Below are 24,398 nucleotides of genomic sequence, written 5' to 3'. Positions count from 1 at the left end.
AAGGCTACAAGACAAGACCAAAATGGAGGGAGTGCTGGTGTATGATTTTCTGTTTGCAGATGATTCTGTACTCAATGCAGCCTCTGAAGCTGAAATGCAACAAAGTATGGATCAGTTCTCTGCTGCCTGTGCTAATTTTGGCCTAATAATTAACACCAAGAAAACACTTTCTACAGGGTCACTCAACTGATATAGGAAAAAAAATGTGATCTATAGCTTACCTAGATTTTAGAAAAATATTCAATAAAGTATTCTTTGCTATTTTGTTGACCAATCAATGAGAGCCAGAGCAAATTAGGTTTAAGATATTGTCCTTAAGAAAGTAATTTAGCCTGTAAACCCCAACATATCTTGAGAGGTTTCAGGGATCAAAATTTATATTCCTTTGGGCAGAGCACCTGCAGGTAAGGTTACGATACCATATATGGACAGAAGGAGAGAAGAGAGAGAAGGAAAGAAGAAAGGAAAAAGGAAAAAGGGAAGGAGCTGCATTGCCTAGCTAGAACTGGCCAGTTAGGTCCCCAACAGGGCATTTGTCTGGCCTTCATTTTAGAAGAGCGCCATGACATCAGGAAGGTGATGCCACGACTTGCAAATGAATCTAGGCTTCAGTGGGTACCACAGAAGATCTCAGAGATAATGTTTTCTTCATCTTGAAGAATCTCTACACATTGATATTAGGACAGTGCTGTGAAGGTTACAGATAAGCCCTTTGGAAGATGTGGCAATTTCCAAAATTAACTTTGAGCATCTGAACCGATTGTCAGGGATAGTAGGAAAAGTTATTGTGGTTATTCTTTGCTTCCTGTGACATCTTAGGGGACGCTGACAGTCAATGGAGATTTTATTAATTTTAATTGACTTATTTTCTTTGTGTCCACAAATTCTGCAAAGAGAGTGAAATAATTATCTAAAGCCTAATCTCCAAATACTATAGATGCCCCATTGCAGATCTCCACGTACACATCTGGGTCATTTTATGAAGAACACTTCTTGAAGAGAGATTGTAGACTATGTGGAGAGTGTTCCAAACTGGCTGGTGTTCAAGGTATTTCAAATATTCAGCATGACATAATACAAACAGGGTGTCATTCCCTCAGGGCTCCAAGGAGGGAAATTCCAGGCCACATAATTACATTCTGACCGCCTGAAATTTACCCTGTTCTTGCCCTGTCTTTTGGCAATGCTAGTCTTTACTTTCTGTCTGAAACTGTTGTGACATGCAGTGCAGGCAATGGATGTCACTGCATAATAACGTCTTGGGATCATAGAATTAGAACTAGAATGGACCTTAGAAGCCACTTAGTCCAACTGCTTCATTTTACAGGTGAGAAAATATTTAAATGACTTACGCAAACTCATGCAGATAAGAAGACCAGAGTAGAGATTTATTGAATGGTCACCTGATTTCAAATTTAATATTCTTTTCACTTTTGTGGATGGTGTTGTTTCCTCTAAAAGTCTTCTAAGGCCTGATTTGTACATTTCCGGGATACTTGTATTCTGTTTTTGTATTATAGTAATTTATAAATTAATGAATGACTTGAGTTAAAAAGTATTTACTAAGCACACTAGGTGTGACAGCTAGGTGACACACTGGATGTAATCTAGAATTGGATTAACCAAGACCTGGGTTCAAATCAATTTTACTATCTATGCAACCCTAGGCAAGTCATTTAACCTTTGTCTGCCTTAGTTTCCTTAACTGTAGAGAAAATAATGGTATCTACCTCCCGAGGTTGTTGCAAAGATTAAATGAAATAATATTTGTAAAGTGCTTAACATAGCACCTGGCACATGCTAGGTATTTAATAAGTCCTTCCTCTTTCCATCCTCCTTGCTTGTAATTCCTTGGGGATAGTGGCCAAATATTATCTTTCTACTAATCCTATATAGTGCCATACCCAGGCCTAGGCATACAATTTTTCTTAATATGTGTTTGAATGAATGAACAAATAAATTAATCACTTTATCCAACCTCAAGAGAGTTGCTTGTCTAAACCGAGGATGTGCTATTATCAGCATGCTGTACAGGGATTATGGGGTTGTATAATGTCTCCAAGGTTCTCTGTTTGTGATGGAAGTCATAAAAACATAAGAAATTATAATGAAAGAAATCAATAGCCCTCAGATGGTATGAGTATACCAACTTGACCCCTGAAATGTTGGTAAAAGTCAGGAAAGAAACCTCCTACAATGGGGATTTTTTTTCTTCATGGAAACAAGGTTTTATTTGCACACAAACATTGGATTATAAAATGATATGGTTGAATTTAATCAAACCATCTGAGCTTGAAAAAAAGAGAAGATTTGGGAAGACAATGATCACCATCTGGAAGTTCTGTCACTTAGAAGGGCAGTTGGGCTTAGCAAATACAATACAATTGTTTACTAATTAGAACTGTCCAACAATGGAATAGGCTGCCTTGGAAGACAGAGAGTTGTTAGGCACTAGAAGTATCCAAGTAGAGTCTGAATCTATCAGTAATATTACGGGAGGGATCTTTTATTCATTGGGAGATTGGTCTAAATGATTGCTAAGTTTCCTTTCAATTATCACATTATATGATTTGTAGTCCAGTCATGTATCCACTTCAATTACTTGGATTCTTTGAAAGGCATGTATAGTGAACTTCAATGTCATAGGAATGCTTTTAAACATTGTATTCAAGCTAAGTCTATGCAAGGTCTAATGTGACAATCAATAAAAAGAGAAAGAAAATTTGCGGAAGAGAAAGTTTGTATCATGAGTTTTTTATATATAGCTAGTTGCCCCTGTACACACACACACACACACACACACACACACACACACACACACACACACACACACACACAAAGGTGCTACCTGTTCACATTATCTGCTACTTTGAAAAAAGCATTGTAAAGAAGGAATAACCTAGGAAAAAGGGAGAGAAATCTCCAGGGGCTATTTATTTTTGGAAAATACCTCCCATCCTCATTTTCTTGGGTGGTAATACCTAAAATCAATTGGGAAGTCTTTAGTTTGGAACTTGTCCTGAACCATTTTCTTAGGGCAAAACAGATTTGTTTTGCTCATGTTGTTATTCAGTTGTTTCACTCATGTCCAGATCTCTGTGATCTCATTTGGGTTTTTCTTGGCAAAGATACTGGAGTGGTCTGCCGTTTTCTTCTCTACTTTTTGCCTCCTAATTTTTAGCCTGTGGCTAAAAAGTTGAAATAAAGTGAAAAATTCAGACAAATATGTGTGATGAGGGTTTGGTGCAGGTTCAGACCACATAGCATGGCATCACCCATGAGAAGATACTGGGGCCTGCTTCTGGGAGCCTGGAGGATTGATTGGCACATGGAGAACTTTGCACTGGCTTGTCCTGTGACTGGGATCAGTCTTTTTTCATTGACTTGATAACTGGAACTGAAAGCAACTTTACAACTGCTGGACTGATTATGGTCTTTTTTTCTGTATCTTTGAAGTAAACATCCCTTTATAAAATTCATTTAATGTTGTGGTTAAATGCAATTAACATGCTCGTTGCAAGATCCCTAAATGCTAATGACAGAGAAGAAAGGCTCTCTCTCTCTCCCAAGATAAAGGAGAACTCTGCGGGAAGATGATAAAAATGTAACAGAGTTGGCACTCAGAGAGTGAAGGATGCTGAAAGTTATCTTATCCAATCCCTTGCACCTCCTCTATGTAACCACTGCCATGTGGTCATCTAATTTCTGCCTTAATCATTCTCGTGACTGAAATCTCTCTCTTTTGGGCAGCCTATTCCATATTGGATAGATCTAATTGTTTTGCACATCTTTTTCACCCTTATCCTGAGTTGAAATCTGCCTCCCTTAACTTCCAGAAATTAATTTTAGTTCTCCCATTATGGAACTAAGCTTAATAAGTCAAATCCCTTTTCCACATGACAAGCTTTCAAATATTTGAAGACAGCTAACATGTTCCCACCAAGTGTACTCTTCTCCAATTAAATAGCTCCAAATCTTTCAGCATATTCTCATATGATAAAGATTCATCTCCTTGTCAGCATCATAGTCACCGGGCTCTGGACATACTCCAGATGTGTCTTCTGAAATATGGTGCCCAGAACTGAGCACCATTTTCCAGGTGTGGTTTGACCAATGAATAGTGCAATGTTTTCATTACCACCCTTGCTTGGGATATTATTTCTGTGCAAAACACAACCTCTGTGTACCTTATTTTATTGAAGAAAAAAATTGATATTTGTTATTCCTTCCTTAAAGGGCTGCTGTGTGGAAAGAACTTATAAACCTTAAAGTGTAATATAAATGAGAGCTATCTTTATTATCACAACCGTAGCAGGAACTGCAGTTTCCATCTCTCCTTTGCCTCCCCTGTGCTGACTGACACAGGGATGCAACGCAGGGATATGCTGGTAAATGTTTAAAAATGGATGCCATCCCCCGTAAAGTATGCATGGCACACTTTTAAGTTTAATCTGCTTTTTAAATATATCAATCTTTTTCTGAAGTCTAGATAAACAATAAAATAATTAAGCCCTAAGTTGTAGCATTTGCTGATCTTCCTACTGAACATTTAATAATCATCTCTCTCAAGCCACTATAACTTGAGGCCAGCACACCACTGAGTGTGTTTGCCTTCTGAGTCCTAACCTGTGATCTCTATTATTCTGTGATAAATAACAAACTAGGGTAATTTAAAGAATCCTATGAAATTGTCCTAGCAGACACCTATGAGAATTTGAGATACAAATAGGAAAAAATTGGTATGTTTATCAAACCCCTATACGTGTGGGGAATGCAGAAGAAACACCACATAGGCATTTGTAGGAGATAATACCAGGTGCTGGAATTCACATGTTTTAATGTAGTCAGTGACTAGAACCTGTATGGATCCAGGAGAAGGTCATTCTGTTCCTTGTCTGTTATTAACTTCTTGAGACTAGATAAGAGTCACCCAGAACTGGTACATGGGCAGAAACTCTGAAGCCTATCAATCAATCCCTTACCTAGTATGAAATTCAAAATGTAGCATGAGGGAAACTGTATTTCCTGCCAAGAAAAATATGCACTAGAAGAAAGGGCCGTGTGTGTGTGTGTGTGTGTGTGTGTGTGTGTGTGTGTGTGTGTGTGTGTGTGTGTGGAAACTTTTGGCAGCTTGGTGAAGTGTATGGACCTCTTTTGAGGATAATGTTAAATACAAAAAAAAAAAAAAGCAACACAGGGTCACACAAAAAACAGATTGTATTGAAACGTGGTTACCCAAATGTTAAAAAATTAAGTTCATTGACCCCAGGTTAAGAATCCTTGAGCTAGAATATATGTCTTTGCCATTATGACAGAGAAAGTTGGGGTGGGAGTAGGTGGGGGTTGGGGGATGCATCCCCAGTCCATCCGCTGCCTTGCAAAGGCTAGTGCTGCCTGAAAAGCAGCTATGCAAGGGGAAGGCACCTTCTAGGAGTTATTTTGAGCTGCAAGAGAAGGCACAAGGGAGAGTGACCTTGGGTTCTGAGCAGAACGAGAAAGGAACAAGAATGAGGGGTGCCCTCCAAAAATGCAGGGAGAGCCATTGGCTGAGGAAGTGGGAGAGGTGATGCCTGCTTTGAGTCTTACCTAGTTCCTGACTATAAAGGACTGAAACTCTATATTGGGTGTCCAGAAGTTAGCGTTGCTTATTGGTGGAAGCCGTCTTCTTCTATGAGCTTTGCCACACATTCTAACTTGTTGTCTTGGACCTCGTCAATTAAACTTTGTTTTTTCTGACTTGTATGAATTGGCGAGGACACATAGGATGCTGTCAAAGAGGTAGTTTCCCAGACCTCTCCTGGGTGGGAGTTATAGTTAAAGAAGTGAAAAATCCCCTAAAGTACCTCTGAGTCTTTTGTGTCTAGCCTCTGGAACAAGGATTACAGAAATATTAATAATACAAACTAAAATAACGTTACTGTCATTATGCTGTTACTTCATATTGAGCTTTCTATTAATCAGTTAATCCCCATATGTCTTTTTCACTTTAGCTGTTCCTAAACCAGCCCCCTTGTATCTTACACTAATGGAAATTTTTTCTTTTACTTTTTAAACAAAATAAAATATTTCAAGGAAGTGATTGTTCTGCTATTAAATGTCCTGTTGGTTTTAATTCAGTGTTCTTGCCTATGCAAGGCATTTTGAATCATCTTTTTGCCATCTCTCTAATTTGTTCTCCCTCCCTTCCCATAGCTATGTGGTAAATGAAGGTCTAAAAACCATAACTTTTGTGTTTTAATTCAGTTCTGAAAACAAAAATGTTGAAAAGGATAGAGCAAAAAATAGAGTCCTGAGGAGTTCCATGGCTATCTATTATATCCATTCATTCATTAACAGTTTCTTAGTTATGGACACTCAGTCAGGAATCCACCTGAATCTTCTCTGTTTTGTGTACAATAGTGTGGTAAAACAATCATTAAGTGTCTTGCTGAAATCCTTATATGTGATGTCTGATCTACCAATCTAGGAACTCTGTGACACGTACACACTCTGCAGCTTAAATAGGAGATGTTTCACAAATGCTTTATTGAAGAGGATCGCTTGGATTTTCATGTTCATACAATGATCTTATTGCAAAATGTTTTCCAAAATTCCATATTCATTGTGTCGGTGAGTAGGTATCCATTTGATTAGTTTTCAGTGAATCTGAATTCTTAGTAACAAGGATTAAGTGAAAGAAAATAATTGCAAGGGAGTAGATAGTTTGATGCTCTTTGAACAGGCTGTTCCTTGAGCACAAAGAAAGCTATATACAAGAGCAAAGGGAGGCTGGGAAAATGCAAGATGCCAAGATAGCTAAACTCAGAATTAAGTGGAGAGACCTGAATGGCCAATAAGAACGTCACAAAAACACATAAATCAGGTCGGGTCACCAGAGAGGAGGTCTAAGAATTAGGATGATCGTGGAGGGACAAGATTGGCAAAGCTAAATCAAGAAATGAGATAAAACAGGCAACAGGAAAAATTTCCCCCAATTATATAAGACCAAAAAAAAGGATCACGGAAACGAATATACCCACAGCAGAGAGGAACAGAGATTTCAATGAAAAGGCAGAGAGTTTCAATATTTTAAACAAAATGAAAGTTCCCTGGCTTTATGATCAAGCTTACTTGTGATCAGAAAACCAAAGTGAATGCCAGCTGTGATAGGAGTGACCAGCCAACTCACAGGAGAGGAGAAAGCGAGTGACTGAAGGTTTGTAGTTTAGCTTTCTTTTAAAGGGGATATAAAACTTTATGCCATTTAGCCTGGAACACAAGAAACTGGCTATCATTTTGGAGGACATGATGCAGGTCACCCTAAAATCCCTATTTTATTTAAAAAAGAGAATAGCATGATTCTTATGTGTGTGTTTGTCTTTTGTTGCCAAAGAAGACCATGCCATCAGAGAAATAACGACATGACTTGCACTTGACTTTGTTTTGAGTGAGGGAGGGCTGTGCAGGTCACCAGCCTCACTTCTCCCCCAGAGCCATCTGAATCCAGTGACCAGATATTCATCAGGATGACTGGAGGTGACCCAGGATGAGGCAATTGGGGTTAAGTGACTTGCCCAAGGTCACATAACTAGTGAGTGTCAAGTGTCTGAGGTGAGATTTGAACTCAGGTCCTCCTGACTCCTGCACTGGTGCACTATCCACTGCATCACCTAGCTGCCCCTTATGAATCTTATAATTATAGATTGGGTATGCAGGTTACCTGTGATAGCAAATAAAGTCCTATATAGAGTTAAACAATATTTTGCATTTGTAGCACATTTTACTACTTATGAGGAACATGTATTATCTCCTTTTATCCTATGAACAGCTATACATACTATTATTTCCTTCATCTACCTTTAAATAAGGTGATACTGTCTTAGGACCTACTGCCCATATTGGGACCTTCAATACTATTAAATTCTTTTTATCAAACTATCAAGTTATGCTCCAGACCAGGGATTCATAATCTGAGGTCCCATGGATAATTTTCAGAGTCTCTTGGAAGGCAGAACAATTAAATCTTTATTTTCATTAACTTCTAAATGAAATTTAGCAATTCCTTCAATTATGATTTTAGCAGAAATATTATTAACCAGATCACCAAAAGTCCTCAGCCTTCAAACCCCCTCCACCCTGCCCTCCCCCATGAGTTTCTGATCTCAACCATCAGACTTTTGGTTGGGAAAGAAGGGGTGTACAATTGCTAGGGAATTTTAATCAACTGCTGGTTCAAAATTAACCTAGGGTATAATAGTGAGGAGCATATTCTATTATGGGATGAAGGACTAGGAACTAAGCTAGGCATATACTTGCAGTCTTCCTGGAGCATATGTAAAGGGCATGATGGAGGCTCTACCCAGACTTGTTAAACATCATGATCATCCACTTCTGATGATTTGGATAGAGCAAAACAGTTCTTCCGGAAGAAATATAGAAATCATTATTATGGATTATTCAGTCTAGAGTAGAGAAATCAAATGGCATATGATTAATATTTTCACCACAACTGCCAAATTAAAATTTGCTTTTTAGATATAGGGCAATTCAAACCCTAGGAGGTTTGCTGCCAGTACTTGTTCAGAAACAACAGGCAAAAACTGAGTTTAGAAATGGGAGCCAGACAGTAATTCTGGTTCATTTGTTTGCATGGGAATCCAGAGAAGATATTGAAAAGAAAGTGGCCTCTGCTCCCTGAGCCTTCTTCTTTAGCAAAGAAACCTGGCCTCTACCCCAGGATAAGTTTGGGGGCCATAGGATTTCCAAAGAGGGTTAAATGGGAGTTAGAAAGTATTTCTAGCTCTGAATCAGATAGCTGAATCAGATTAAACCACAGCCACCATCAGCTGAAGAATATGCAATTTGGGTCTAAGATTACTCTGTTAACCATTTAGCTCAGGTCAATGGGTGCCTCATGGTCTTTACTATGACTAAACAGTTATCAGTCTGCCCTTATCAGGTCAATATTTTTTAATCTGACAGGAGCTGAGTAGACTGTACTTAGATGAATCCCAATACCTGGTAATGGAGAGAAGCTCAGTTACCATATGTAAATGAGGAGGAGATACTTGGAGACAATAACAGTAACAACATCTAGCAAAGACTACGAGGTTGCTTTGGGAAGTGAATAACACATTAATTTTTTAAAATAGCTTTCCATCTTGATTTCTTGATCGCAATTTCAGATAGAAAAATGAAAGGCAATTGACTAGTAATAGAAATCCATTTAACAAGAGTCTGGAGGAATAAATTTTTGACTGAAATTGCTGATCCATTTAAGAAGGATTTACAATAAATGTTTAGGAGGAAGAATGAAAACTACTCACATATATTTACCCAAACAAATGCCACAGAAGATAAAAGGTATAAGAGAGCAAGAAGTACATTAAAGAAGTTCAGTAGTCCATAGCAACCCATGTGCATGAAAGGGCAGTAAAAATCATAGAAACTTAAAATTATAGACTTGAAATTCAGAAGGACCTCTAGATAATGTAGGCCAATCCATACCCAAATAATGAATCCCATCTACAGTCAGAACTTCAATGTGAAGATAGAATCTGAGAAATTAAAGTGGGCCAGGGTGGCTAGCCATCACTTGATTTTGTGAGTTACAGTATTCTATGTCAAATGTGAACCTACCAGGGGCTGAGACTATATATGGTTCATGTATCCAAATATCTAAGTGTAAAGGAAATAATTCATGACTTATTGATGCCCTGAGCTTTGCCCCCAAATCAACACACACACACAGAGGTAGATTAGATGATTTGTAAGTTTCATTCTAACTCTAAATCCTGATCCATCTTTAGGGTCCTAACATTTTCCTTCAGATATGAGACAAAGAAGTTAGACCCATAGTGATCCATCTTTCTATAGTGCAAATCCAGAAGAGGCCAGAGTCTCCCATTGCATTCAGGACCACATCCAGTTTTTCTGATTTAGATCTCATCACTAGACTCAATGGCTCTGGAGGAGAAAGTGAGGCTGGTAACTGCACAGCCTTCCCTCAGTTAAATCCAGGTCATTTGCAAGTCCTGGCATCACCTTCTTGATGTCATGGTCCTCTTGAAGAAAGAAGGACAAACAGCAATCTGTGAGTAGTACAGATTGTTACAGTAATACAGTAGTACAGTAGCACTGCCCCAGTGGGAACCCAACAGGCCAGTTTCAGTTGGACAGTGCAGAACTTTCCTTCCTTCCTCCTTTCCTTTCCTTTTTTATTCTTTCCCCTTTTCCTTTCCTTTCCTTTCATTTGCTCCTTCCTCTCCTATCCACATAGGGTATCATACCATTACTGCAGGTGCTCTGTCCAAAGGATTTAAATTTTGATCACTGAAACCTCTTAAGATATCTTGGGGTTTAGAACTAGATTGCTTTTTAAAAGATCATGCCTTAAACTCAATTCATTCTGGCTCCGACCCCAAACCCCACTTAGTCGTCAGTGTTTAGGTCTTGATGGCCAAGAGTGAATGTAAATAGCAATTATTTCTATTCTGGACAGAAATCTTGAAGGTTTTCCCCTCCTAGACTGATTTTTTTTAACTAGGTAAAGGAGGTCATTCTTTGTCTCATTTCTTACCCAACCATAATCCCTGAATGGGCATTGCCTCAGTCAGACTGAGACCTGGAAAAGACAGTAGCTTAAAAAGACAAAGGTCTTTCACTGCATCCAGAGACATCTCCAATCATCCTGATCTATATCTTGCCACTAGACCCAGATGGCTCCAGAGGAGAAAGTGAGGTTGGTGACTTTACACAGACCTCCTTACTTCAATCCAATTCACTTGGAAGTCATGGCATCACCTTCCTGATGCCATGGTCCTCTTTGAGAATGGATGGCAATGCAAGAACAACAACTCAACCTCCTTTACAACATCCATGTCATTTGAGGCCATGGGATCAGACATTTTTCCTTCCTTCTTTCCTCCCTTCCTTTCTTTTTGTTTCTTCTCCAGAATTTCTATATATCAATTAAATTATGGGTTTCATAAACAATAAATATTACTACTGCAAGGATATTCATGAACTAGATGGGGGAAGCATGGTAGAGAATATTTCAGGGAAGATCAATGAAATGGTGAAATAAAATGCATATTATTTTGGATGTTTGCTACAGATCACCCTTCCAGAAGACAAAATGCACAATGGATTCCTGAAATAGATGACAAAAAGTTAGAATATTGTGGTGATATTTATTATTTCATTTCCATGATTAGTTAGTAATCTGTCCCTCTAAAAGCAAGAAAGTGAAAAAATCTTGACCTGCCTTCAGGATTAATTGTATTCTTTTTTTTTTAACTAACAAATTATGAATCCCAGAGATTCAAGTAAAAAACTACTTGAAATAATAAACAACCTTGGTAAAGTTACAGGTTACAAAATAAACCCACACAAATCTTCTACATTTCTATATATTACTAACAAAGACCAACAGCAACAGATAGAAAGAGAAATCTCATTTAAAGCTACAGTAGACACTATAAAATATTTGGGAGTCTACCTGCTAAAACAAATCAAGGGACTATATGAACACAATTACAAGATACTTTTCACACAAATAAAGTCAGATCTCAGTAAGTGGAAAAATATCGATTAATTGTATTCTTTAAAAGAAGAGGAAATGGAAGATGGTGGAGTAGAAGGACAGACCTGTAGACTCTCTCCCCCCATAGCCCATAAAATACCTGTAAAAAATGACTCTAAACAAATTCTAGAGCAGCAGAAGCCACAAAACAACAGAGTGAAAGAGATTTCCAGACCAAGACAGCATAGAAGGCCTACAGGAAGGGTCTATCACATGGGTCTCAGAGTGGAGCGCACAGACAGGACTGGAACAAGTTCCAGGGTGTGGTACCATGGTCGCAGTTATGGTTCCCAGAGTACTCAACCCCCAAATGCCAGAGGGAGTTTCAAAGGTCAGTGAGAAAGTTCTTTCACCTGGGTGAGAAGAGAGCAGGGTCTGGCCTTAGCACCAGGCCCAGGGCAGCAGCAGCCACTGTGTCACAATTACTATTTTGGAGCCCTTGGCCTAAAGAGCCTGTGGGAATTAACTAGCTGATCTAGGATCTCAGCCCTGAGTGGCTGTCCTGGGGTGAGGAGGAGAACTGGCTGGGCTGGTGGAGCTGGTGGAGGCTCTGGAGAGGGAATTCTTCTCTCAGATCCTGGGCAGAAAAGCTTGTGGTTGCTCCCAGACCAGAGGGCAGTCTAGGAGAGGAGTAAACTCCTCTCCCTTGATTGTGTCACCTTGGAGGAACTGAGAACTTACAGGTCCCTAGAGTATACCCTCCAATTAATCAAACACTCAAAAGTCAAGTAACTGGCTGGGAAAATGCCCAAAAAGGGGAAAAAATAAGACTATAGAAGGTTACTTCCTTGATGAATAGGTATTTCCTTCCTTTTGAGTAAGGAAGAACAAACCATACCATCAGAGGAAGACATAAAAGTCAAAGCTTCTGCATCCAAAATCTCCAAAAAATATGCAATGGTCTCAGGCCATGGAAGAGCTCAAAAAGGATTTTGAAAATTAAGTAGGAGAGGTAGAGGAAAAATAGGAAAGAGAAATGAGAGTGATGCAAGAAAATCATGAAAAGCTGAGTCAACAGTTTGCTAAAGGAAACCTCCCCTCAAATGCTGAAGAAAATAGCACCTTTAAAAACAGACTAACTGAAATGGCAAAAGAGGTCCAAAAAGTCAATGAGGAGAAGAATGCTTTAAAAATCAGAATTAGCCAAATGGAAAAGGAGGTTCAAAAACGCACTGAAGAAAATAGTTCTTTAAAACTTAGAATGGAGCATATGGAATCTAAGGACTTTATGAGAAACCAAGAAATTTCAAAACAAAACCAAAAGAATGAAAAAATACAAGACAATGTGAAATATCTCATTAGAGAAACAACTGATCTGAAAAATAGATCCAGGAGACACAATTTAAAAATTATGGGACTACCTGAAAGCCATGATCAAAAAAAGAGCCTAAATGTCATCTTTCATGAAATTATCAAGGAAAATTGTCCTTATTTTCTAGAACCAGAGGATAAAATAAATATTAAAAGAATTCACTGATAACCTCCTGAAAAAGATCCATCGCCAAAGAAAAACTCCTAAGAATATTATAGTGAAATTCCAGAATTCCCAGGTCAAGGAGAAAATATTGCAAGCAGCCAAAAAGAAACAATTCTAGTATTGTGGAAATACAATCAGGATAACACAAGATCTAGCAGCTTCTACATTAAGGGATCGAAGGGTTTGGAATACGATATTCCAGTAGTCAAAGGAACTAGGATTAAAACCAAAAATCGCCTACCCAGCAAAACTGAGTATAATACTTCAGGGGAAAAATGGTCGTTCAATGAATTAGAGGACTTCAAGCATTCTTGATGAAAAGACCAGAGCTGAATAGAAAATTTGACTTTCAAATACAAGAATCAAGAGAAGCATGAAAAGGTAAACAGGAAAGAAAAATCACAAGGGACTCACTAAAGTTGAACTGTTTATATTGCTACATGGAAAGATAATATTTATAACTCTTGAAATTTTTCTCAATACTTTGATAGTTTGAGGGATTATATACATACATACATACATATATACATACATATTTACATATATACATATATATGTATATATATGTGTAAATATATATATATATATATATATATATATATATATATATATATATATATATATATATATAGACAGAGAGCACAGGATGAGTTGAATAGGAAGGGATGATATCTAAAAAAATAAAATTAAGGGTTGAAAGAGGAATATATTGGGAGGAGAAAGGGAGAAATGGAATGTGGCAAATTAACTCTCATAAAAGAGGCAAGAAAAAGCTTTTTCAATGGAGGATAAAAGGGGGGAGGTGAGAGGGAAAACATGAAGATTACTCTCATCACATTTGGCTTAAGGAGGGAATAACATGCACACTCAAGTTGGTATGAAAATCTATCTTACACTGCAGGAAAATAGTGGAGAAGGGGACAATTGGGGTGGGCTGGGGACAATAGAAAGAAGGACTAATGGGAGGAGGGAGTAATTAGAAATAAACATTTTTGGAGAGGGACAAGGTCAAAAGAGAGAATGGAATAAATGAGGGGGGCAGGATGGGATGAAAGGAAGCAACATGACTATTATGGAAGTCGTTTGCATAACTACAAATGTACAGCCTTTATTGAATTGCTTGCCTTCTCAGTAGGGATGGGTGGGGAGGGAGGAAGGGAAAGAAGTTGGAACTCAAAGTTTTAGGAAGAAATGTTGAAAATTGTTTTTGCATGCAACTGGGAAATAAGAAATACAGGTAATAGGGTATAGAAATCCATCTTGCCCTACAAGAAAAGAAAGAAGATGAGGATAAGAGAAGGAAGGGATGTGGTAGAAGGGAGGGCAGATTGGGGAAAGGGATAATCAGAATGCAAGGCCTTATGGGGTGGGGGGAGGGGAAAGATGGGGAGAAAATTTGGAACACAAAATCTTGTGGAAATAAATGTTGAAAATGATAAATAAATAAATAACTAAAAAGAGGAAATGGTTAAGGGAAATGCTATTCTTCACCTGTTACTGATCAATATTTAGGTCCCAGTTGATGCAGTAGAAAGGAGGGCAACCTTGAGGCAAAGTGACAAAGGCATCAACAACAATCCTGAAGAGGGAGAATATTAAGGGATTGGTGTCATATTAACCCTAAATTTGAGGAGAATCAATTTCAAAGGAGCCCCGAGAGAAAACAAATAAAATTCCTTGACCTAAAATTCTATAGGAGGGAGGAAAAGTCACTCTATTATTGATAGAATCCTAATTGAAATAAAGTTCTGGCTTCAAAGGTATAAATGGACCCACTAAGTTAGAAAAAGGAGCAACTGTCTAAAGAGACTAATGTGGCTGCCCTGAGAAAATGAAGATTAGCTCACATTAAATAATAACAGCACATATGTTGAAAGCAAGGGCAAGGAATTGAGGTCAACTACCAAAGGGTGAAATTCTCCTGTAAGAATATTAGAAACATTATCGTCAAGAATGAAATAATAGATGTTTGATTCTAATGCTATGATCAATGCAAAGGGAAAAAATAGCTACATCAGAAATGCAGATCAAAGAGAGATGCAGGAGCACTGTTCATGATAAGATAGGCAGAAGATGGTAAACAAGTACAACTACTCAACTCTTAGTTTTGTTCTGTTTTCTTTAGAAATAAGAGTGGTCTTCAAGTTGAAATATATAGAACAAATTGGCTAATAGGGAAAGTCAGTATGAAGTGCTCTCTCACCACATTGTCATTTCTCTTTTATCAGTAAATTCAAGTCACTAAGTCTGTATGGTCTACTTCCCAAGCTAGAGAAAGAATTTGTGTATAAGATTGCTGAGATAATTTTCATCAAGAATAATGGAGAATAGGAGATGTGTCTTAGAATTGGACAGTGTCAAACATCCCAATTTTCAATAAGGAGAAGATAAATTCAAACTTATGATAGACTAGTAAGTCTGATTTTAATTCCTGTCACAATTCTAGGGCATATTTATAAATGGATGGGTTGTGATAATTTTGAATGGAAAATAATAATGGCTTCCCTAAGAATAAGTCATGTTAGCCTAACTTCATTTAACTTACCTGACAATGTTACTAGGCTGCTGATGAAAGTTATTCCATGGTTATCATAAGCCTGAATTTCTACAAAGCAGGTTCTCATAATACCATTTCTAAACCATCTGGAGAGATCTGGGATAGATTTTGAACTGGTTGTAAGACAGGATGCTCAGAATATGATGAAGGAATCCATGTCAACCTGAATGGTCTTCCTTGGTCTCTGTTCAAGAATTTTATAAGTGATTTGAATGAAGGCATAAATGATATGATTACCAAATTTACAGATGATACAGAGTTTAAGCAGATAACTAACACATTTAGTTACAAAATCTTCCTTCCTTCCTTCCCTCCTTCCTTCCTTCCTTCCTTCCTTCCTTCCTTCCTTCCTTCCTTCCTTCCTTCCTTCCTTCCTTCCTTCCTTCCTTCCCTCCTTCTTTCCAATGAAATATGTTGCTCAACAATCACAGGGTATTTAGGCAAAAGAACTGTAATTGTAAGCATACCCTCAACAGAATCTAAGGCATCATAGGATCACTTCCTTTCTTCCTGGACTAGACTAGATTCAGGTCCTGGCAACAAACTTGAAGCCTTGTCCCTAGGGAATCATTAATTTCACTCTGCAGTCGGGGTGACAGCATTTTTGACTGATTCTAATCTGAGCCTGAAAACTGACTCTATAATGCCATTTTGGACAAGACAGAAAATACAGCATACCCACCCATCCTTGGCTCATACGCCTTTCCCTGATCCCTGTTCTTGTGCTAGAAAAGTGATTTGCTGTAGTTTCTCCTTAGACTTCCTAATCACTGCTTAGTCTGGTGCTCTTAGATAGCTGTTGGAGTAGTTGTAGAGAGAGTTGAGCACTACCAATTCCTCCTACTATGTTGTCTGTGCTGGTCTCTCTGTATAATTTTTGACAATGTGGTATTCATGTTTTTTTTAATTGATTGTGTTCTGAGAAGTCTTTGATTTTTAATTTATTTCTGCATATCCTATTATCAAGGCTAATTATCTTTATCTTTATAGAATTGATGTTTTCTTATTTTAAAAAATGGACATGTTTTGCTTTTGTATCACAAACAGTTCCAGACTAATTACATTCCATGAAACCTCCCATGCAATAAAGTAAAACAATTAAGGAAAACTAATAATACTGTGACTCTATCTGAAAGCACATGTAAGATTTCATATCTGTAGCTTCCCAACTTTTTTAATTTTAAAGTTTTTTTTTTTGCTTCTATTTTGCCAAATTTTCTTCCACTTCTTTATTTTTTTTTCTGTTTTGGAGCTTGTTTCTCTGAGAATAATTTTGATTGTGTTTTCTAAGTTCTGTACCTTGTTGTTTATTTTCTTACATTCTTATTGGAGAGCTCTAATTCCTGTTCTAATTTAAGATCATGCTATTTTTCCCCTCTTGAAACATTCAATAGTTTCTTTTCTGTTGCTCCATGATATCTAAGGAATTTGTAGACTTTTCTTTTTGATTAGCGATTTTTACTTCATTTTCTTCCACAATACAATATTTGTTGAATGTGTTGTGTTCCTCATTAGGATTTTTCATTTTTTGCTTTTGTTTTCATGAGCATAATTTTTTGTTATGATCTTGGATTCTACTCTGACTTTCAAAGACATTTTGTCTTTAAGTAATTTTCTTAAATGTCTTGCAGCTTTTCTCTAGCTTTCCTTCTCCTTTTTGGGTTGTTATGCATCCATTTGGGACAGCTAGGTGGTGCAGTGGATAGAGCACCACTGCAGGAGTCAGGAGGACCTGAGTTCAAATCTCACCTCAGACACTTGACACTCACTAGTTGTGTGGCCTTGGACAAGTCACTTAACCCCATTTGCCTCATCCTGGGTCATCTCCAGTCATCCTGATGAATATTTGGTCACTGGATTCAGATGGCTCTAGAGGAGAAGTGAGGCTGGTGACCTGCACAGCCCTCCCTCACTCAAAGCAAAGTCAAGTACAAGTCATGTCATTATTTGTCTGATGGCATGGTCTTCTTTGAATACACACATATGCATCCATTTAGGAGTGGGCACTTTTACCATTCTCACATTTCAGGGTCTAACAGGCTGGTTCCCTGTTCAGATTAAACTACATGAGGAGTAAACTGATCCCATCTTGGTTTCTAAATCTCTTTCCTACAGACCTAGATGCTACTCTGACTTCCTCTCTAATCAAATCTGTGCTGCTACATCTCCCACTCCCCTCCAACCTTCCCCATTTGTTTTTCCTTTTATTCATGGAAAGGGAAAAATCAGTATTTTTTGTTTCTGATGGCATATTAGGCCTAGATTTTAAATTTAATAACTGCTATAACGTAACCAGGAAATAACCAGAAAAGTTTCCCCCAAAGTCAGACTTTGAAGCCCCAATCTGGGAGATTGTGCATACTATACCCAGCATGTAGTACTAACAGGGAACCCTAAGTATTTTTACAATATTGTTGTCTTATAGTTTGAATTTTAACACTTTGAGTTTAGATCTTCTTTCTTTTGAGACTTGAACAGTGTATAGGAAATAGCTATGCCATCTTATTTGTTGTAATCCCTATTTACTCTTACCAGTATTTCTAAAAAATATGGTAGGCAGATTCTTTAGATAATTGTAGATTTAAAAAGTACCTGGGCATCAATGAAAGCATCAAGAAAGATATTTGATAGCCCAATAGCAAGGAAGGAGGTAGAAAAACTTTTATAGAAAGAAACTCTTATAATATGTAAACATATATAACACAATATACTTCAACAACCTCTAAGAACAATTCAACAGGGATCAGTATCTGATGATCCTAAGAATTAGCCTAAGTGATCAATATAGTGCAAAGTTTTGGTCATTTTTCTTTATTCTAAATAATTTAGAGAAATAGGTGATTTATTTTAGAAAAATTTCTATCAGGGTTTTGAAATGAAAAAAATCACTAAAGTTTGGTACTTAAAATAATGATTTTCAAGTTTTTGGAAAATGTATTTATGCAAAAAAATTTTACAATGATTAAGGATAAATAATGCATTCAGAATCATTGTCATTATTGTTAATAATAAATTTACCATTCCTCTACTTTATAATTTTTTAAAACACAATAAAAACCAATAACGTCAAACACGTTACACTTAGTCATTTGAAACAACAGCAACAAAACTGCATGCACACACACACACACACATGCCTACACAAATACTAGTTGGTGGTAAGAGTAATTAAGCAAAAGTACCACAGTTTAGAAAATGATGAAGGTAATTTATTTTTGCCCATGTCTATAAACAATAAACATCATGGGGCCATTCACATTGGAAAGCAAAGCAGATGAGAATTCACTTTGCCTAGATTATAATCTCCCTTGGGACTGAAGCCCTAATAAGCATAGGCCACATTTTTCTAGTGTTTTAAGGTTATCTAAGCATTTTCCTCACAACAATCCCATAGGTTACTTAATGCATGTATCAGTATGCTTATTCTGCAGATTAAAAAACTATGTTTAGAAAGGAGAAATTCCTTGCCGAGGATCATCTTGCTAGAGTTTGCATCTAGATCTTTTCCAGAACAGTTTCTTTCTCCTATGTCATGGTACATAATTTCATTAGCTCTGTATTAAGAGTCATTACAGTCTAATAGGTACAGTAGTTTTGGAGTCAAGAGAAATGGGTTTGAACTAGGTCTCAAATATTTGCTGATTGTACGGTTAGAAACAAGTCACATACCTCAGTAAGCCTTGTTTTCTTCATCTGTAACTCTGAAGCTAAGTAACTCTTAGCTTTTCACCTTTCATCTCTATTCCTACTTATTCCTGGATGGACTTAGAGGAAGTCAAATAACTATGGTGATTGGATCCATTGTAGATGGTACCTCACCTGGCCCTCATGTCGTGAAGTAATCTTTTTATTCCTCTATATTGATTATCTGTCCCTCTCCTCACAATGGCTTTTAGAAACATTCTCTTCTCTCCTTAAGTCTCCTGCAACCTCTCCACTCTCATTTTCTCAGCTGAGGACCTGGTCTCATACTTCAGTGAGAAAATAATAGATTTTCACTGTGAACTGCTTTTTTCCTTCCCCCAATCTCATTCCTTATTCTCTCCTCCTTTATGCCAGTCTATGTGGCCTTTCTCTTTCTCCAGACCAACCCCTGCAAGTATAATCTTGATCTTTTCCAGCATTTTGTCCCCACAGTCATCTGCTTTTTCTCTTTAATCTTCAGTCCTTTATATCTCCTGGCTTCTTCTCTCCTATTGACAAATATGCTCAATTCTCCCCATCCTTAAAACGCTGGCACTATTGTCCCTATAAACTATATTCTTGTACATTTTCTCTCTTTCTCAGTCAAATCCCTGGGATATGGGAGTGGGGAGGGATCATATATACTCGTTGCCTTCATGTCTTTTCTTCTCAATTCTCAAAGCTTTGCAATCTGGATTCTCATTTTATTACTCAACTGAAACTGTTCTTTCCAGTTACCAATTATGTTAAGTGTCAAAGCTCATGAACAGTTATCCTTTTTGACTTCTCTGTAGCATTTTACAAGAGTGATCAAACTGTCTTCTTCTGAACACTAACCTCAATGAGCTTTGAAGACATTGTTCTCTTTCTGTTTCTTTTCTTGCCTACCCACACCTTCATACTCTCTATTGATAGTTTATCATTCACATCACACACCCTCCCTGTGACCACAGCCCAAGACTCTCTCTTTGGTTTTCTTCTCTTTTGTCTGTATACTTTTTTAAAGACTTCGTCAGCATCCATGGGTTTAATTATTAACTCTATGTAGATAATTCCCAGAGCTACCCATCCAGCCCTAGTCTCTCTCTTGAACTTCAGCCCTGCACCAGCAACTGCCTATTAGACATTTCCTACAGGCATCTAAAACTCAAAGTATCCAAAACAGAGTTCAATATCTTTCTCTACAAAATCACCTTTCCCCCGCCCCTGCCCCTGAATTCCTGTATTTGTATGAAAGACAAATCCATCCTTCCAGTCAATAAGGTTTCAAACTTCATTGTCTCCCAATAGTTTTCATTCTAACTCATCTCACATATTCATTCAGAAACCAGATCTTATTAGTTCTCTCTCCGCAACATCTCTCACCTTCTCTCCACTTACTCAGCCACCACACTTTCTCAGGTTATCTGTATTTCTCTTCTGGACTATTTCAACAGTCATTTTCTTTTATCTTTGTACTTCAGGTCTCTTCCTACACCAGTCTATCCTTCAAAGAGTTGCCAAAATAATTTCTCAACACTGAAGGATGAATACTTGGTGTGGTAGGAATTTATTTTATATATGGGTTGGATTGGATGGTCATTGAGGTTTTTTACAACTTTCAAATTCTGTAATTCTGTGGCCATTTCATTTTCCAACTTAGACTCCAATGGCTCCCTATTACCTGTAGGATCAGATATAAGACATTTAAAAACCTTTGCAACTCTTCTCCCTCCCACCTTTCCAGCATTGATACACATAACTTCCATTCATTTGGTCTAAAATCCAGCCAAACTTGTCTTCTTACCATCCTTCACACATAACTCTAAATCCTATCTCTGTACCTTTCTACTGATTTTCCTTCATACCTGGAGTGCATTCCTCACTTGTGCTCTTTCAATCACTAGTTTGCTTCATGACTCAGTTCAAGGTCTATTTTCTTCAATAAGTCATTCTTGAATTTCGTAATCCCTCTTCCCATTTTTATTTTGAATAAACCCATATATTTATATGATGTCTTCCCAAATACAATGTAAGCTTCTGTAGGCAGGGACTGCTTCACTTTTTTTCTTTGTGTCTCTAGTGACTAGCATCTTTTTTTTTAACCAGTGATTTCATCAGCAAAAGTAGGTTCCCTTGAGAACTTCTACCTAATCAAAATTATACCTTCTTTGCAACTTATGATCTTAAACAGAGATCTGGGCTATTGAGAAGTCAATGATTTCTGAGTTAAATAGTCAGTGGTGAGAAGCCAGAATTGGATTCAGTTTTTTGTGACTTAGAGGTTGGCTTCATATCCATATCCATGTAGCCTATTCACATAGTGCTTTCCTCTTTCTTCTTCTCCCTTTCCTCTGCTTATTCCATGAACATGGTACAGGGTAGGTATTTTATAAATGTTTCTTGAATGAAATTGAATTGTTAATGGCAGTTTTTCAAAATAATCTTTTAGTATGTATGTTCTTGACAAGGATTATGGGTTGTTAATCAATTGATCTCTGAATTTAGCTTTTAGGAAGAGATCATATGGAATTATGTTTAGAAAATTGCATAATGATCTCAGTGATCTTAAGCTAAACATTGCCACAAAGTTCCATCTCTCCTATAACAGTATTCTCCTGGTGATGCTTCATATCTTTGAACTTTGATGCATGAAAATCTAAGAATTAAAATTATAAATAGCCCAAAAGGTAATGGAAAGATATCACGTTACAAGTCCCATTACAAGTGATAAATTTGCATGGAAGAAAACATTAAAAAATTTAAGACATTAAAGAGTATATATATGAGAGAGGAACTGGGTCAATCTTATAAGAATGAGAGATGACAGATGGACAACTTAAGTGCATGCTGGTATTAATATGATTTCAAAAGAATAAAATGAAGACCCTCCCAAGTGCTAGGCAGATCTTCTACAGAATATCAGCCAACAGGGATAGTAATCAATTAGGATAAGAAGGGACAAAGGAACTGTAATCTTCATCTGTGGAGGGAATGTCCACACCAATTCAATAATTAATTTTTCAAAATATCAAAGCAAAGTACATTGCAGTAATTGTCAAAGCTGCTGAAATTTGACACACAATGTCCAGGAAGCAATATTTTTCTTTTAGTAGATAACAAGTATGTCCTTATTAAAGATCTGTGTCCATCTTTGACCAACATATTCTAAAATGTATCATAGAGAAGCTGTGCTCCTTAACCTTAGTACCTTGCATCTAAGACTACATTCAATTTATCACATATGCATATGTGTATATATACACACATGTGTATCTATATCCATGTATCCTGTTTGTACATAGATGTTTTCATCTTGTCTATACATTAGACAATGAACTCTTTGAGGGTAGGGGTTATTATTATTATTATTTGCCTTTTAAATTTGTATCCCTAGTGCTTTATGTCTGGCATATAATAAGCACTTAACAAAATATAGCTGACTGACTGAACGACAGAGAACAATGATTGAAAATAAGGCCTGGGCGGAGCCAAGATGGTGGAGTAGAAAGATACACATACACTAACTCCAAACCCACAGCCCATAGAATATCTGTAAAAAAGAACTCCTGGTGAATTCTGGAGCAGCAGAGGCCACAGAACAATGGAGCGGAGGAGATTTCTGTTCCAGAGAGCCCTGCAAACCTCTCGCAAAAGGTCTGTCGTGCTGTGGACGCGGAGCCGAGCTGAGCCCTGCCTCGGCTGCGTGGCACCAAGAGGAGCACACCCAAGTGGGCTTTGGAGATGGAAGCTCCAGTGGCCACGTGGGTCCCTCCACCCACAGGTGACGGGGGTCCGTAAGAGGGTCTCTTTGGCGGGTCGAGAGGGGAGTAAGGTGCCCCTATAACTCAGGCCCCCTTGGGAGGCAGCAGCGGAGGCAGCGGCAGACCAGGGCTACTCTAGAAGGCAGGAGCCCAGATCCATTATTGAAGGTCTCTGCATAAACCCCCTGAGGGAACTGAGTCTGTAAGGTGGCCCTGCCCCCACCTGAGCAGCTGAACTTAATCTCGAACTGAATAGCAGCCCTGCCCCCACCAAAGCCCTGAGGCTGGGAAGCAGCATTTGAATCTCTGACCCCAAGCACTGGATGGGCAGATCTGGAGGCAAAGTGGGTGTGAAGAGAATACTCAGAAGTCAAGTCACTGGCTGGGAAAATGCCCATAAAAGGGAAAAAAAAAATAAAACTATAGAAGTTTACTTTCTTGGTGAACAGATATCTCCTCTGATCCTTTCTGATGAGGAAGAACAATGCTTACCATCAGGGAAAGACACAGAAGTCAAGGCTTCTGTATCCCAAACATCCAAAAGAAATATTCCGTGGGCTCAGGCCATGGAAGAGCTCAAAAAGGATTTTGAAAATCAAGTTAGAGAGGTGGAGGAAAAACTGGGAAGAGAAATGAGAGAGATGCAAGAAAAGCATGAAAAGCAGGTCCACACCCTGCTAAAGGAGACCCCAAAAAAATGCTGAAGAAAATAACACCTTGAAAAATAGGCTAACTCAACTGGCAAAAAAGGTTCAAAAAGCCAATGAGGAGAAGAATGCTTTCAAAAGCAGAATTGGCCAAATGGAAAAGGAGGTTCAAACGCTCACTGAAGAAAATAGTTCTTTCAAAATTAGAATGGAACAGATGGAGGCTAATGACTTTATGAGAAACCAAGAAATCATAAAACAAAACCAAAAGAATGAAAAAATGGAAGATAATGTGAAATATCTCATTAGAAAAACAACTGACCTGGAAAATAGATCCAGGAGAGACAATTTAAAAATTGTGGAACTACCTGAAAGCCATAATCAAAAAAAGAGCCTAGACATCATCCTCCTTGAAATTATCAAGGAAAACTGCCCTGATATTCTAGAACCAGAGGGCAAAATAAATATTGAAAGAATCCACCAATCACCTCCGAAAGAGATCCAAAAACAGAAACTCCTAGGAACATTGTAGCCAAATTCCAGAGAGAATATTGTAAGCAGCTAGAAAGAAGCAATTTTAGTATTGTGGAGATACAATCAGGATAACACAAGATGTAGCAGCTTCTACATTAAGGGATGAAAGGACATGGAATATAATATTCCAGAAGTCAAAGGAACTAGGACTAAAACCAAGAATCACCTACCCAGCAAAACTGAGTATAATACT

At 37.8% G+C, this 24,398-nt stretch overlaps 1 long non-coding RNA gene across 3 annotated transcripts in view; it reads left to right on the top strand.

Annotated features, from left to right (window-relative positions):
- Positions 1-1,180: 1,180 nt before the first annotated feature.
- LOC140509819 (uncharacterized) overlaps positions 1,181-24,398 on the top strand; it is a 132,947-nt gene continuing 109,729 nt past the window's right edge. For all 3 annotated transcript variants that reach the window (XR_011968935.1, XR_011968936.1, XR_011968934.1), the window contains exon 1: positions 1,181-1,327. This is a non-coding gene — a long non-coding RNA (uncharacterized lncRNA). The remainder of the gene's footprint in view (positions 1,328-24,398) is intronic.

This window comes from Notamacropus eugenii, chromosome 1 (genome assembly GCF_028372415.1).
Source record: "Notamacropus eugenii isolate mMacEug1 chromosome 1, mMacEug1.pri_v2, whole genome shotgun sequence".
Classification (NCBI taxonomy): Eukaryota; Metazoa; Chordata; class Mammalia; order Diprotodontia; family Macropodidae; genus Notamacropus; species Notamacropus eugenii.
The sequence above is the reverse complement of the archived record's forward strand: the minus strand, read 5'-3'. Positions and strand labels throughout refer to the sequence as shown.